Here is a 15,858-nt window from a genome sequence, read left to right as displayed (position 1 = left end):
ATGTTGTATTGGTTTCAGGCTGGAGGATGGCATTGCAACCCAGTCCAGTATTCTTGCCTGGAGAATCCCAAGGACAGAGGAGCCTGGCAGGCTACAGTCCATAGGGCTGCACAGAGTTGTACACAACTCAAGTGACATGGCATGCACACATGTCTTGGTCAGGTGTACAGCAAAGTGACTGACATACACACACTACTACATACAAAATAGATAACTAATGAAAACCTGCTGTATAGCACAGGGAACTCTACTCAGTACTTTGTAATGGCCTATATGGGAATAGAATCTTTAAAAAAAGAGTTGCATATATGTATATAAACCATTCTTCCAACACAGATCAATCAATTAAAGATACAAACACTGAAGTCCTGCTTTTCTTTTAAATAAACAGTCCATTCTTTTTATTCACCCTCATGTTTCAAGTCTTTAGTTTGGAACTCGATTCACTGAGCACCAGGAAGTGATGAATGCCTGTGAAACTCAGCCTAAGGATTCCTCCCTTTGGCTTGGAGAGGAACTCCCTCAACATCAGACCTAAACACAGAATTTCAACAGAGCCCTCACCAAGTCTTCTCTTCTGTCTTCAAATCTGCATCTGATGAGGATTTTAGACAACTAGTCACTGCATGCTTGAGCAACTGCAAGGCCTCTCTCATTTAGAGAGGTTCAAGAGGCTCTTTGAAAGCTGCTGCTTAATGAGGCACATTTTACTCTCTGTATGCAGCTCCTTCAGGGTCTTGAGTTGAAATTTTAAGGCATTTTAGTCAGTTACTGCATTCTAAATGATTCCTATAATTTATTTTTAACCTTTTTTTTTCCTGTCAACTTCCTGCTATAAGGCCTTGAAAAAGTCACTTCTCTGTATTGGACCACAATGGCTGTGAACGTTTGTTATATATATGACAAAATCCAATGCTAACATGGAATAACTTTACCTTCCAATTTTCCTCAAGTAACCTTAGATTAATTTGGTAAAAATTTCATTTGTTGCCTTATCAAAACTAAGTAACTTAGAGCTTTTATTGTTGCTGTTTCTAAAATTAAGGGGTTATCTACAGCAATCTTTAGAGGCTATAACAGTTCTAGGAAGCCCCTACACAGCTCCTGGCATGGCTACTAATTTCAGTGGATGATCTGTGTAGATTATACTCTCCAAAAGTAGGATTCATGGCTTAAACATCTCTGTTCCCCAGCACTTGTCAGTCACAGTATAATCCCTATTTGTGCCAACAAAAAGAAGTATGGTATACCAAAAAATAATGGATTTGGAGTCTTAAGTTTCAGGACTTACACCAAAACAAGCTACCTAACCTCTCCGAGATTCAGTTAGCATGATTAATAATAATAAATCCTTGTAGGGGAATTATAAGGGTTAAATTAGATGGCTGGTATGAAACTGTAAACCCTAAAGTACTACATAAAATGTTAACTATGATATTAATGATACTGGGTATTAAGATTTTCAAATTTACAGTGGTAAAGAGGAAATGATCCTTAAGTGGAGGGTCAAAAAATCTGGATCCTAGACTTAGCTCTGCAGTCTATTAATCTGTGTGATTTAATACCAGTCACTTTCCCTTTCTGAGTCTCAAATTCCTTGTTTATATAATCAGGCAGTTAGATGAATGCCAATGCTATTTCAAGCTCTAACATTAAGAAACAATAGCTCCTTGAAGGCTAGGACTGTCTTTTCCATCTTTGTGTCTTCACTGCCTAGTAGTAGCATTTAATAAATGTTCATAACTGTTGATTTTAACTAAACATAACTGTGGAGCAGAGGAAACAGGGAAGAGGGACAGTTTCAACAAGTTTAAGGATGTAGAATCAATAAGATTTTGTGACAGATTGGTAAGAGAGTAACCGCACTTCAAATGAAATGGAGGTCAGTTGACTAGATTCCAACAAAGGGAACCATCATTGACTGAGTAACACACCTTCAGCACATCCTTAGAAGGGTCAGTTGAAAGAATCTGAGTTATTTAATATGGAAAAGAGAATTCTCAGAGGGTAATGGATCAGTTCTGACAAGCTCTTCATTCAACAAATAGCTTAAAGCTTGGATTAAAAGTATTAGAAGGTATTAAAAAGACTATTTTGTGTCACTCTTGAATATCCCATTTTTTTGTGCTGCAACAAGGTTGTATATTCAAGAGTTATCATCTTTGACTATATTAGTTCTGAGAGAGGAGCATAGAATGTGACTGACGGCTGAGAAGGGCCCCCTAATGTGACAATCGTAACTTCTAAACTTAAAGGTGTGATAGCCTGCTGCAGGATTTGGGGGCTGTTTTTTATATCATGTGTATCTGAGACATATTCTACAGATATTAAGATTCCCAAGATAATGAGGAGGTTTATGGCAACAAGATTATTTGAAATGGGAAAAATGACTAGAGTACAGAGAGATCAAGTATTCCAACCCCACCATTTCACTGATGAGAAAATGGGAGACACTTTCCAAGATCATAGATTGAGTTAATGCCAGAGCTGCTACTACAAGAATTAAAAAGAAAGGAAACATATTGTTTGAGTATCTACTATATGTCAGGTTGTGTTAGGCAGCTTTATGTGTATCTCAGTTAATGCCATATACACAGAAGATATATTCAGTAACTTTATTTTATAAATAGATAAACAAGTGTAGAGAGTTCAAGCAACTTGTCCAAGGTTATACTAACATTAAATTTCAGAGTCAGGACTGAACCCACTTTGGCCCATGGGTTCAAACCCTTAACTCATGTTTGGTACTATGCTATTACTACGGAGAACATATGTATCCTGGTTTACCAAGGACAATCTTAGTTTATGCATAGAGTTATCCTAGCATAATTATCAGTAGTACTCCTTCATTAAAATTTCAGGTTTGAAATATAAATTATATGACCAACCTAATTTTTTACCATGAATTTGAAATGCTAACTTTCAAACAAAAATTAGAGACCCAGGAGCTGGGTGTTCACAGAGCTAACTTTATTACTATTGATAATTTTTTTTTTTATCTTAGGAAAAGAAAGATGTTTGTCCTGCTCACTTGCTTTCTGAGGCTTTCTCTCATCCAAAATTCAAACATTATCAGTAAAGAAAGATATTAGTTAGGAAAGGATATGGTGACTGATTACACTAGGAAAAGGATTCTGTCTAACCTAATTCTCAGATGATAAACAAACCACAAGGATGGGGAATGCCACATCAATTTAAAGAAAACTCTGGTAAGTTATATTAAACATTGAAAGAAATCCTTATCCCAACTGAATTTACTTAAGAGTATAAATAGCTAACATCCAAATAGCTCTCTACAGTTACTAAATTGTTTAACTGATTTATGCATTCATTCATTTTTCATTAACTCATCCAACAAATACTTAGTCCTGTTCTGTGCTGAATGTAAACTAAATACTGTAACTCCTCAGAGCAGAGACTGCATTGGTCTTACTGCATGCTGAACTCTCAACATCTGGCACAATGTCTGACACATAACAGGTGCTCAATAAACATATGTTGGATGAATATTACTGAACATAAAGATTAATAAGAGACACTCTAAAATTCCACTGTGTATAAGAGGAGAAAGGTAAATTAAATCAGAGAACAAAAGTAAGTATCAAACACAGGGAAACCAGGCAACTGAAAAAATGAGAAAGCAACCAGGTCAGAGAAAACTTCCTGAAATTTCCTAGGGTAAATTTTAAATAGAAGTTGGCAACATAGACCTCATTTGCTTACAAAGACAATCCAAGAGTAGAGATTGTTACTATTTCACAGAAAAAGAAACTGAGTTTCAGGGAGCTAAGTGATTTATCCAAGGTTACACTGTGTTCTTTGGGACTGGGATGAAAACTGACCTTTTCCAGTCCTGTGGCCACTGCTGAGTTTTCCAGATTTGCTGGCATATTGAGTGCAGCACTTTCACAGCGTCATCTTTCAGGATTTGAAATAGCTCAACTGGAATTCCATCACCTCCACTAGCTTTGTTCATAGCGATGCTTTCTAAGGCCCACTTGACTTCACATTCCAGGATGTCTGGCTCTAGGTGAGTGATCACACCATCGTGATTATCTGGGTCATGAACATCTTTTTTGTACACTTCTTCTGTGTATTATTGCCACCTCTTCTTAATATCTTCTGCTTCTGTTAGGTCCATACCATTTCTGTCCTTTATTGAGCCCATCTTTTCGTGAAATGTTCCCTTGGTATCTCTAATTTTCTTGAAGAGATCTCTAGCCTTTCCCATTCTGTTCTTTTCCTCTATTTCTTTGCATTGATTGGTGAGAAAGGCTTTCTTATCTCTCCTTGCTATTCTTTGGAACTCTGCATTCAAATGGGAATATCTTTCCTTTCCTCCTTTGCTTTTCACATCTCTTCTTTTCACAGGTATTTGTAAGGCCTCCTCAGACAGCCATTTTCCTTTTTTGCATTTCTTTTCCATGGGGATGGTCTTGATCTCTGTCTCCTGTACAATGTCATGAACCCCCCTCCATAGTTCATCAAGCACTCTGTCTGTCAGATCTAGTCCCTTAAATCGATGTCTCACTTCCACTGTATAATCATAAGGGATTTGATTTAGGTCATACCTGAATGGTCTAGTGGTTTTCCCTACTTTCTTCAATTTAAGTCTGAATTTGGCAATAAGGAGTTCATGACCTGAGCCACAGTCAGATCCCGGTATTGTTTTTGCTGACTGTATAGAGCTTCTCCATCTTTGGCTGCAAAGAATATATAATCAATCTGATTTCAGTGTTGACCATCTGGTGATGTCCATGTGTAGAATCTTCTCTTGTGTTGTTGGAAGAGGGTGTTTGCTATGACCAGCGCATTCTCTTGGCAAAACTCTATTAGCCTTTGCCCTGCTTCATTCTGTACTCCAAGGCCAAATTTGCCTGTTACTCCAGGTGTTTCCTGACTTCCTACTTTTGCATTCCAGTCCCCTATAATGAAAAGGATTAGAGAAAGGCAATGCCAAAGAATGCTCAAACTACCGCACAATTGCACTCATCTCACACGCTAGAAAATAATGCTCAAAATTCTCCCAGCCAGACTTCAGCAATACGTGAACCGTGAACTTCCAGATGTTCAAGCTGGTTTTAGAAAAGGCAGAGGAATCGGAAATCAAATTGCCAACATCTGCTGGATCATCGAAAAAGCAAGAGAGTTCCAGAAAAACATCTATTTCTGCTTTATTGACTATGCCAAAGCCTTTGACTGTGTGGACCACAATAAACTCTGGAAAATTCTGAAAGAGATGGGAATACCAGACCACCTGACCTGCCTCTTGAGAAACCTGTATGCAGGTCAGGAAGCAATAGTTAGAATTGGACATGGAACAACAGACTGGTTCCAAATAGGAAAAGGAGTACTTCAAGGCTGTATATTGTCACCCTGCTTATTTACCTTATATGCAGAGTACATCATGAGAAACGCTGGGCTGGAAGAAGCACAAGCTGGAATCAAGATTGCCAGGAGAAATATCAATAACCTCAGATATGCAGATGACATCACCCTTATGGCAGAAAGTGAAGAGGAACTAAAAAGCCTCTTGATGAAAGTGACAGAGGAGATTGAAAAAGTTGGCTTAAAGATCAACATTCAGAAAACTAAGATCATGGCATCTGGTCCCATCACTTCATGGGAAATGGATGGGGAACAGTGGAAACAGTGTCAGACTTTATTTTTGGGGGCTCCAAAATCACTGCAGATGGTGGTTGCAGCCATGAAATTAAAAGACACTTACTCCTTGGAAGGAAAGTTATGACCAACCTAGATAGCATATTAAAAAACAGAGACATTACTTTGCCAACAAAGGTCCATCTAGTCAAGGCTATGGTTTTTCCAGTAGTCATGTATGGATGTGAGAGAGTTGGACTGTGAAGAAAGCTGAGCACTGAAGAATTGATGCTTTTCAACTGTGGTGTTGGAGAAGACTCTTGAGAGTCCCTTAGACTGCAAGGAGATCCAACCAGTCCATCCTAAAGAAGATCAGTCCTGGGTGTTCATTGGAAGGACTGATGTTGAAGCTGAAACTCCAGTACTTTGGCCACCTCATGGTAAGTGTTGACTCATTGGAAAATACCCTGATGCTGGGAAGGATTGGGGGCAGGAGGAGAAGGGATGACAGAGGATGAGATGGCTGGATGGCATCACCGACTCGATGGACATGGGTTTGGGTAAACTCTGCGAGTTGGTGATGGACAGGCAGGCCTGGTGTTCTGTGGTTCATAGGGTCGCAAAGAGTTGGACACGACTGAGCGACTGAACTGAACTGAACTGGCACTATGTTCATATTAATATACTCCTTCTTTATATTTTTTCTTTAGCACTAGAAAGTTACAGGGTGAGAATAGGGAGACCTTTGGCAGGGTTTAAAATTAGCAGAGGAAGACTTTTTGATATTTTTTAGATTGAAGAAGAGATTCTGAGTACACTTTCTTTGATTCTGGATAACAAAGAGGAATTAAGCTGGGGCTAGAACAGAGGAAGTATTAAGAGAAAGAAGTGAAGGCATCTTTAACAATGCATTAATGCATTCTGTCATTCCCAGATCTTTCATTTGTTGAGAACTTACTATGTATTAAACGGTGAAGAAACAGATGGAATACATTTCTGACTTCAAAGAATTCAATGTCTAGTAAGATAACACAAGTATACACCAGCAGAGGAAGAAAGAAGGGAGGTTTGGCATTGATACCCAATCCAGAAATAGAAAAATATCATTTTCCTATGTGTGATTCTCAGAAGCTTGAACATAGAATGTTTAGTATGTCAGTAAATGGAAATACTGAAGATAGCCAGTGGGTTCCACAGAGAGACACACCATGCCCAACTGATGTTTTTATCACACCCCACAAATGTCACTTTTCACTCTTCTTCTACCTAGCTACTACTTCAAAATCACACACTGGAAAATTTCTAATAAGGCTTACTATATGACAGAACAAAAGACTGGAAGAATGAATAACAAGTAACAGATTAAGATATGCACCCCTCCCAAAGAACACTGGCAGTTAAATATCAGATTTCAGTGCCTTAAGTGGAGTGTAAGGTTCTGTGTCAGGAAGATTAGGTGTAGAACCATTTTGAGAAAATTTAATACCTTTTCCATCCATTTACACATGGAAAAATAATCCTCAGCCCTGATTCCATGCCCAATCCCACTGTCACACACACATGTGAGTGCATGCAGACTGACACTGGTTGCCAGAAATTGTGGATTATTCCAGTGGGTTCTGTAATTACTATAGCTAAGTGACTTTGGGTAGTTCACTCGCCATCTTTGAGCCTATCTTCTCATCTATAAAACTTTCATTTTAAGAGTTACTTTACCTATCTTATAAGGCTGCTGTGAGGCTCACCTGAGATAAGGGATGTTAAAATGCTGTAGAACATGCCCTTCTCCCATGTCCTCTATATCAGCAAAAGTGACCATCATTTCTATATTCCCAGTGTTTTGTTCACAGAGATTGCTCAACGACTTTTTGTTGAATGAATGCATGCCATTATTATTATAGGCTGTCAGGAGAAGGATGAAAGGAATCCAGTAGCTTGATCTAGATAATATTACTATTCTTAGGAAGCACTTTACTAAAAACTAAAGAGAAAGGAGCCTACCTATAAAAGATGTGGTCTAGTAATAAATCACACATTTGCATAAGCTATGAATCATTCTGTATAATTAGAACAAATAATTTTCCTATAAATCAAGGCCTTGACAGCTGTGAAGGTCTGATGTTTATCCTCCTCAAATCATCTAATTATAGTGAGAAGATAACAAATGATTCTTTTTTGAAGGAGAAAAAGTCAAAGGGGGAGATTTTGAGGGACAAACACCACTCAGTCAAATGGTTAAGATGAAGGCAGAAGACACTAGAATTGATTTCCAATGATTCATCTCTTTATTTCAAAACCTTGTTGCAGGGTTTGGCAAGACATTTGGTAGAGTAATATGGTGTGACTTAGAATGAAATTTTCACATCAGTCCCAGATTCACATTTGAATTATTGTAATTTCTAGGTAAATTGTGGCTTCCCAGAATGTTCTAGCTATTTTTTTCCTGTGTGACAAAATTCTAAAAATTCCCCCAAAATTTATTCTCCATTAATTACAATTCAGGACTCATCTTTCCAGTCTATGCTGTTAAGAATCATTTTTAAGAACTTAGATTCCCCAAAATGAGCCACTACCACCCACAAGAAGTATTAAAAAAAGGAAGATGATTTCTAGCCTACATGTAGAGAAGTCTAGGCTCTGGGATGGATAGGATCTAAGGCTAGAGGGATTTCAGTTTATACCAGTCCAATCTTTCATCTTACAATGGGTAAAGTGAAGCTTGGACTTTTTCCCTGAGTCCAAAGACATAAACGCAGAAGTAAAACTTTTCCAGTGCTAGTTACAAAGCCCATACTTTTTCAAATGTCCTACACTGCCCTCCATTACACCATTTGAATATTAGTTTTCTTTTCCATCAAATAAGATGAGGTGTTGGAAGGCTTCTAGATCCATAACTCTATATTTTTGAATAGTTTGAGAACAAATAAATCTTTTACTTTATTATTGCCTTAATACTAGTAATTCACTGATTCACATTGCTGGATTTGCATTGTTAAACCTGTAAAAGCTAAGTGTTCTATCTCAATTTTTTTATCTCACTAAAAAGGGGATAATAATACCTCTGTTGCTGAATTATCATGATTAAGTGATAAAATGGAAAATGAAAGTGCTTTGTAGGCAATAAAGTAACCACCAGGGTGATACAGGAAGAAGAAGAAGAATCCTTCCTTTCCTCCAATCTCATCCTTTCCCCTTCATTTGTTAAAGTGCCTGAAGGAGCATCTTTTTCACAGGAGTCAAGATCTGACTGAACTCACAAGTCAAGCAACAGAATAGGGAATAAAATCCATGGGTTCAGAACACAACCTCATCACTTTTGTCTCCTGTCTGGTTTTGTTAACCAGCATCAGATTTAAAAAAAATTGACAGAGGTGGTGAGTGGGACTCTCTAAAAAGGCCCTTCCATCTGGTGTAGCACCGAAACCATCAGTTCTGTAATTAAAATGCAATTGCCATCCCCTGCCACAATCCCAGGATGGCCATTCCATCTGAACGAGATACAGGGGGGAAAGTACCATTTTTTGCACTTTTCTGGCTCCATTAAGTTTATTCTCTTTCTATTAATTAATCTAACTACACTAGGGGCTCCTTCTTACTCTGCAAGCAAGGGTGACACAAACCACGCATGGGATGTATGAAACAACATGAATTTTTAAAACTCAGTGCCCATTCTCATTACAGAAAGGCTTAATTACTTCTGACTAAATCTGAAATTAAAATATATCATTGGAGCAGATTCACCTGTGTGTGTAGGTGTTGGTGTGCCCGCCTGTGTAACAGGAAGAGATGAATCACCCAAAGACAGCATGCAGGGAATGAAATTGTGCAAGGTGGCAAGATGATTCTCAGGGAGGACTTGAAGAGGAAAGTCAGAAAAGGTAGGAGAGTATACAAGGGACATTCTGTTAAGTCTTACATTAGAAACAAAATGACATCATCTCTAAAGCCCATCATGACAGTGAAGGCATTTGCTGGAGTAAACTAAGGTAGGAGGTGACAGGGAATGAGGCTGAATTGTGAAAGCAGCCAAAAGTATAACAAAACCCAAGATGAAGGCAAGCCAAGGTTGTAGTTGGAAAGATAGCATGAGCCATAGAGAAAAGGCAAAACTAGAAATAGAAAAGTGGGAAAAGGGTTGAAAACCAAGAAGACAGATTCAGAAATAGATCTATAAACAGTGTGTGTGGGTTTCTGCTTTAAATGTTGTCTAGAATGTGTTATAGGGTAAGGCATGGGAGATTAAATGACATATCTCAGACTGGAGTGCTATAAGAAAGAAAGTATTGAATTATAAAAAAAACAGGGATCAATACTGATTCTGCTATATACAATTCATCTGATCTTGGATAAGTCACTTCCTCTTTAGGCTTGTTCCCTTATTTGTAAAGTGGAAGCAATAACACCTATCTCAGGTACTGAGCCACTATGTACAGCTACACATCTATGAGAGTACCAGTCACATCAACAATAAGATGAGCAGTACCACCTGGAATTGTGCAATGCAAGCTTATGAAATCTGAATATGGCCTGAAAGGGGACAGTTTTTTATGGTAAAAATATGTATAACTGCATTATATTTTTTAGCTTGTATGGCATTAAGCCATATACTGTCTGTTTTCTCATATTTAAAGTTAAGGTATTGGACTAGATGATTTTTTAAAGGTCTTTTTCAATTCTAATACTGAATAGTGTTATGACTTCTTTGAATTTCGTTCATTCACCCATTCAACCAAAATTCATCTGGGCCCTAAGCCAAGTGCTGAAAATTGGAAAATAATTGAGATATGTTCCTTTTCCCTAGGAGCTCACAGTTGAGTGGACTTTTTACCGTATAAGGTCCTTCTAGGTAAGGCAATTGGTACTTTTCAATTGTATTTTCTAAGGCCATAATTTCAAGCACAGTGATTGAATTATAGCACTGCAAAATATTAAGCTAGTAAGAATAAGGAATTGGACATTTTAAATAACATTTAAAATTAGGCAGTCTTATCTTGAGACAAATAGACTTATTCTGAAAGTTGTTAGACTGTTTTAATAGGGAGTACTGGACTGGGATTCAGAAAGATTGAACTCCAGTTGCAGTTTTACAGCTAGTCACTATGAAACCTTAGTCAAGTCACTTAATCTCTCATGGTATGAGGTCCCTACTGATCAAATAAGAGACTGCACCAACCCAGATGGCCTTTGAGCTTATAAGGGATCTATATTTTAACTAATCCATATCAAAGTAATAATTTCAGAGCACACACACACCCATATGTTGGCAATATACACTTACACAGAAAATGCCCAAACGCTTTCTGACATCTCATAAAGCACTAAGTACTACAAATAATTGATGATTCTTGCTAAACCAAATATAGGTTGTAAAAATTAAATTCACAGAAAGATTAAGTTACCATTGAACCAGCTCTTGCAAACTCCTTTGTCATAATTTCCATTTAAACTGCCTCTGAGAAGCTGAACTCATTGATTTGTGTTCTCACTTCCATTCACTTCCTTATCAAATATTTCACATTTGTTTTCTCTTTCCATTTCACCTTCAATAAAGCAGACTGGTTGAAACATATGATTCATATAAGGGGAAGAAAAGGAGATGGATTGAATATAGAATCCCAAATCTGACACAACCCAGCTATATGTCCTCGAGCAAAAGATTTAACTTCCCCTGGTTGGTCAGTCTCGTCTCTCTATCTATAAAATGGGAATAATAAAAGTTACATCACAGAGTTATAAATTAAGAGTAATATACATAGGCTGTGTAGAACAATATCTCATTCATAGTAGGTATTCTATAATGTTATTTTTCTCCCAATACACTTTATCCATAACATTCTCTATAAATAAAAACTTTATTTTTTCTGGAAAGCATTTATTTAACTTGAGAATTATGTTCTAAATATATCAGTATTATAATAATTCCTTTATCAAACACATACTATGGATATTCATGAGATAACATACCAGATTATACTCACTTCATGCACTAATCAAAGAGACTAAATTGAAAATATATGGCAATTCAACCTTGCCAAACACTCATGACAAACAACTAAGATATCTAGTATTTGAAAAAGACAAGAGGAACTAATTTGCTATCCATTCCTCTGACTCCCTACACAATAAGTACCCAAAAACAATATACTTGAATTTTATTAGCTTAACTACTACTAGAAGTATCATGACCAAATATAGGTTACGCCTTCATTTTCTATAGATGGTTAGTATAAGAAATGCTTACCTATCAGAAACATTCTAATATTTTTGCAAAATACTAAAGATATCCAACCATGAATTTAAACAATTCTCTTTTACAAGGAATACACAATAATAATCCCTCCTAGAATGTGGGGCTAGGGAAAACTTCTTTTTCATTTAACAGATCTGTTTTTTCCTGTTAAATACATGAGGGAAATGTTGTTATATTACTTCTGTATTGGTAACTAGGAATCTCAGAGCTATGTCTAGTTTTTAAATGTAATAAGCTATCTTGTGTTTAAACAATTTTTTGTCCCTGTGAGCATCTCCACAATCCCATTTACACTATTTTGCACATTTTTCAGAATCATTTTTTTGTCACCAAGCTTATTTTTTTTTCCTATGCAGAATCTTGTAAATGATCTCTTTACTTTCAATCTTGCTCTTCTTCAAACATTCAAAAGCCTTAAAAAAAATCTGAACTTTTGCTTCCAGGAAGACGATTTTCATATGTTTCTCTAATTCTCCTGCTAAATACAATTAATAATACTTGACATTATACATAGAACAAATATAAGAACACTCTTAAGTGGGGAAAGCAGAAGATTGACAGGACTCAGAGAACGACAAGGGGGTGGATGCCATGGGCTTTCTTATTGCCTCATATATGCCAGAATATGTGCTAGAGAAGCCAAAATCCCCGAAAGGACAATAAATGCAAATGAAGAAATCCCAACAGAAATCTATTCTCTCTAGACAGAGGACTAGGAAAAAGGCAGCCTAACCACTCAAAAAACTTTTAGAAAGTAAATGCTCTACTATAGCCAAACACTACAGAAAAAATTGTGGACATATTCCATCTATGCCAACAAAGGCATAGTAAGAAGCCTAGATTTCCATCTTCTCCAAGGTTAGCAAGGTACTCTAACTCCACTTCAAGAGTAGTATCATAGAAGGCTCAGTAAGGAGTTGATATTTTCAATATTTCTTAGCAGTAATGAGCCTCTTACCCACTTACCAACAGTGGTTTCAGCTGAGACAGAGGAAGGTAGGGGCATGGGCTCTTACTAACTCTGGCACACTGAGTAGTCCACCCTCCTCCTAAATGGATGGTGTCAGTAGTTTTGCGGAGACAGAGACTGGCAGAGTGGATCAGGAAACATGACCTAACCATACAGTGTCTATAAGAAATTCTGAATATAACAATATGGGCAGCCTGAAGAAAATAGGATAGAATACACACACATACACACACACGCACACACACACACACACACACATATATAATGCAAATAGTAATTTAAAGGAACCAGGAGTAGCTCTATCAATTTCAGATAAAGTACATTTCAGGGCAAATAAAATTGTCAGAGATGGAGAACATTACCATACAACGTTAAGGGGTCAATCTACTGAAGAGGCAGAGTAATATAAATATAAATGTTCATGTACCAACTAAAAAATCTTCAGTAAGTAAAGCAAAAGCTGAAAGAAGAAATAGGATAGAACAAAAAGTAGAATTGAAAGGAGAAATAGAAGTATCCACAATTACAGTTGGATATTTCAAAAATACAACAATGATAGAAAATCAACACAGAACTCAGTAATGTCAGCAATTAACAGAACCCCAAATGGACGTTTATAGAACACTCTATCAGATAATAGTAGAATAAATACCATTATATAGTGTGTACAAAGATACAAAGATAGACAATCTACTGGCATATAAAACAAATTTTATCAAATTTAAAAGAATTGGAATCATACTGTGTTCTTCTTTGACCAAAATGGAACTAAACTAGAAATCATATATAAGAAGATAACAGGAAAATCTCCAAATAAATTAAAAATGAAATAAGAAATTTATAAATAATCTATAGGACTAAAAGAACATCTCAAGAGAAACTTTTTAAAAATATATTTCACTGAATGAAATGAAAATAGACCTTATCAAAATTTGTGAGACATAGCTAAAGCAATGTTGAAAGGAAATTTTATAACACTAAATACACACATTAGAAAAGAGGAAAAGTTTCAGATCAATAACTTAAGCTTTGACCTCATGAACTAGAAAATAAGCAAAATTTTAAACCAAAACAAGAAAAAGTAAGGAAATAAGAATAAGTAAATGACACTAAAACGAAAAAAATGAGAGAAAATTAATGAGACAAAGAGCTGGTTCTTCAAAAAGATCAATAATATTGACCAACCTTTCCCAAGATTGACAAAGAAAGATATCAAATGGAAAAAAGAAAATATTATGAACAACTCTACAGACATAAATTTGAAAAGTTAGCTGAAATGGACCAATTCTTTGACAAACACAAATTACTACAACTTACACAGTATGAAACAGATAACTTGAATAGCCCTATTCAAGTGAAGTTGCTCAGTCATGTCCGACTCTTTGCAACCCCGTGGACTGTAGCCTACCAGACTCCTCTGTCCACGGGATTCTCCAGACAAGAATACTGGAGTGGGTTGCCATTTATTTCTCCACCTATAACTATTAAGAAATTTAATTTATAATTTGAAAATTCCTTTTAAAAATATCTGGGCCTAAATTACTTTATTGGAGAACTCTATCAAATGCTTAAATAAAAATTTAATATTAATACAAATTTAAAACAATCTCTTCAAAAAAAATTGAAAATGAGGGAACACTTTTTAATTCACTCTATAAAGGTACTATTCTAACCTGATATCAAAATAAAGCAAAGACAATACAAAAATACAAACTGCAAACCAATATCCCTAATCGATATAGATGCAAAACTCCTTAAAATACTAGCAAAGAATTCAGCAATATGTAAAAACAATTTGGTTATATGATAGAACAAGTGGAATTTATTCAGGGATGACTCAATATTCAAAAGCTGATCAACATAATTCACCATAGTAATAAGCTAAAGAAAAAAGTTACATGATTATATCTATTGCTGCAGAAAAATCTGACAAAATTCAACACCCATTCATAACAAAAACTCTCAGAAAAATATGAATAAAGTAGAATGAATTTTACTCAATAACAAATATCTACAGAAAATCTACAGGTATTATACTTATTGATGAAAAACTGTCAGGTACTAAAGGTAGCAATAGGAATACAGAGGGGAAAAGGAACTGACCCTGCACTGAAGGTATACAGGCATTAAAAAATGGGCAGCTACTATATAGTGTAAGACATGTTACAGCAGTGCATAGGGAGGAATTCCTTGATGGTTTAATTGAGTGTCATCTAATCCTCCCCAGGTTTTGAGAGACCCAAGTTCTCCTAGAGAGATGAAGGAAGAAGAAATTTTAGAAGGAAGGAAAAACATCTTTAATGTTCTTAAGGCAAGACAAGTATTACTAAAAGGTAGGATGCTTATTCGGAGAAGGCAATGGCAACCCACTCCAGTACTCTTGCCTGGAAAATCCCATGGATGGAAGAGCCTGGTAGGCTGCAGTCCATGGGGTTGAGAAGAGTCAGACACAACTGAGCGACTTCACTTTCACTTTTCACTTTCATGCACTGGAGAAGGAAATGGCAATCCACTCCAGTGTTCTTGCCTGGAGAATCCCAGGGATGGTGGAGCCTGATGGGCTGCTGTCTATGGAGTCGCACAGAGTCGGACATGACTGAAGTGACTTAGCAGCAGCAGCAGCAGCAGGATGCTTATTAAGACATGATGGAAGCTGAGGAGCCTTGACATAGACCAAGTTGGTCAGACCTCAGTTTTGTAGGATATGGGGAAATGATGTTTATTTTGTTTTAAGAATCCCCATGAACAGAGGAGCCTGGTGGGCTACAATCCATGGAGCTGCAAAGAGTTGGACAAACTGAGTGACTAAGCACAGCATAGGAAGGATCTGATCTGAGTTGAGCTTTGCAGTGTTTAAGAATGTCCTCAGGGGTATGACTCTGTCAACATTAAGGAGTCAAGAAGTAGAAGGAAGCCTATTTCAATAGACCACGTAACGATGATGGTCAGAATTAAGCCAACAGGAATAGGCTACAAATTCTGTTCCCAAAACAGCCAACTCTCTGGACTTCTGAATCCACAAAGACAGCATCAATTT

General features: G+C 36.7%; 1 protein-coding gene and 1 long non-coding RNA gene across 11 annotated transcripts in view; one reads left to right on the top strand and one right to left on the bottom strand.

Annotated features, from left to right (window-relative positions):
* Positions 1-15,858, bottom strand: part of LOC145504408 (BEN domain-containing protein 5) — a 1,377,102-nt gene that overhangs the window by 990,115 nt on the left and 371,129 nt on the right. The window lies entirely within an intron of this gene.
* The window catches only part of LOC145504411 (uncharacterized), a 30,144-nt gene that overhangs the window by 13,588 nt on the left and 698 nt on the right, over positions 1-15,858 (top strand). The window contains exons 2-7 of the long non-coding RNA XR_014052192.1: positions 3,005-3,209; positions 5,031-6,041; positions 6,536-6,667; positions 9,337-9,479; positions 10,403-10,447; positions 15,049-15,154. This is a non-coding gene — a long non-coding RNA (uncharacterized LOC145504411). The remainder of the gene's footprint in view (positions 1-3,004; positions 3,210-5,030; positions 6,042-6,535; positions 6,668-9,336; positions 9,480-10,402; positions 10,448-15,048; positions 15,155-15,858) is intronic.

The sequence above is a fragment of the Giraffa tippelskirchi genome, chromosome 5, assembly GCF_054371585.1.
Source record: "Giraffa tippelskirchi isolate mGirTip1 chromosome 5, T2T-mGirTip1v1.2.pri, whole genome shotgun sequence".
Lineage (NCBI taxonomy): Eukaryota > Metazoa > Chordata > Mammalia > Artiodactyla > Giraffidae > Giraffa > Giraffa tippelskirchi.
This window is presented reverse-complemented; position numbering and strand designations above follow the sequence as displayed.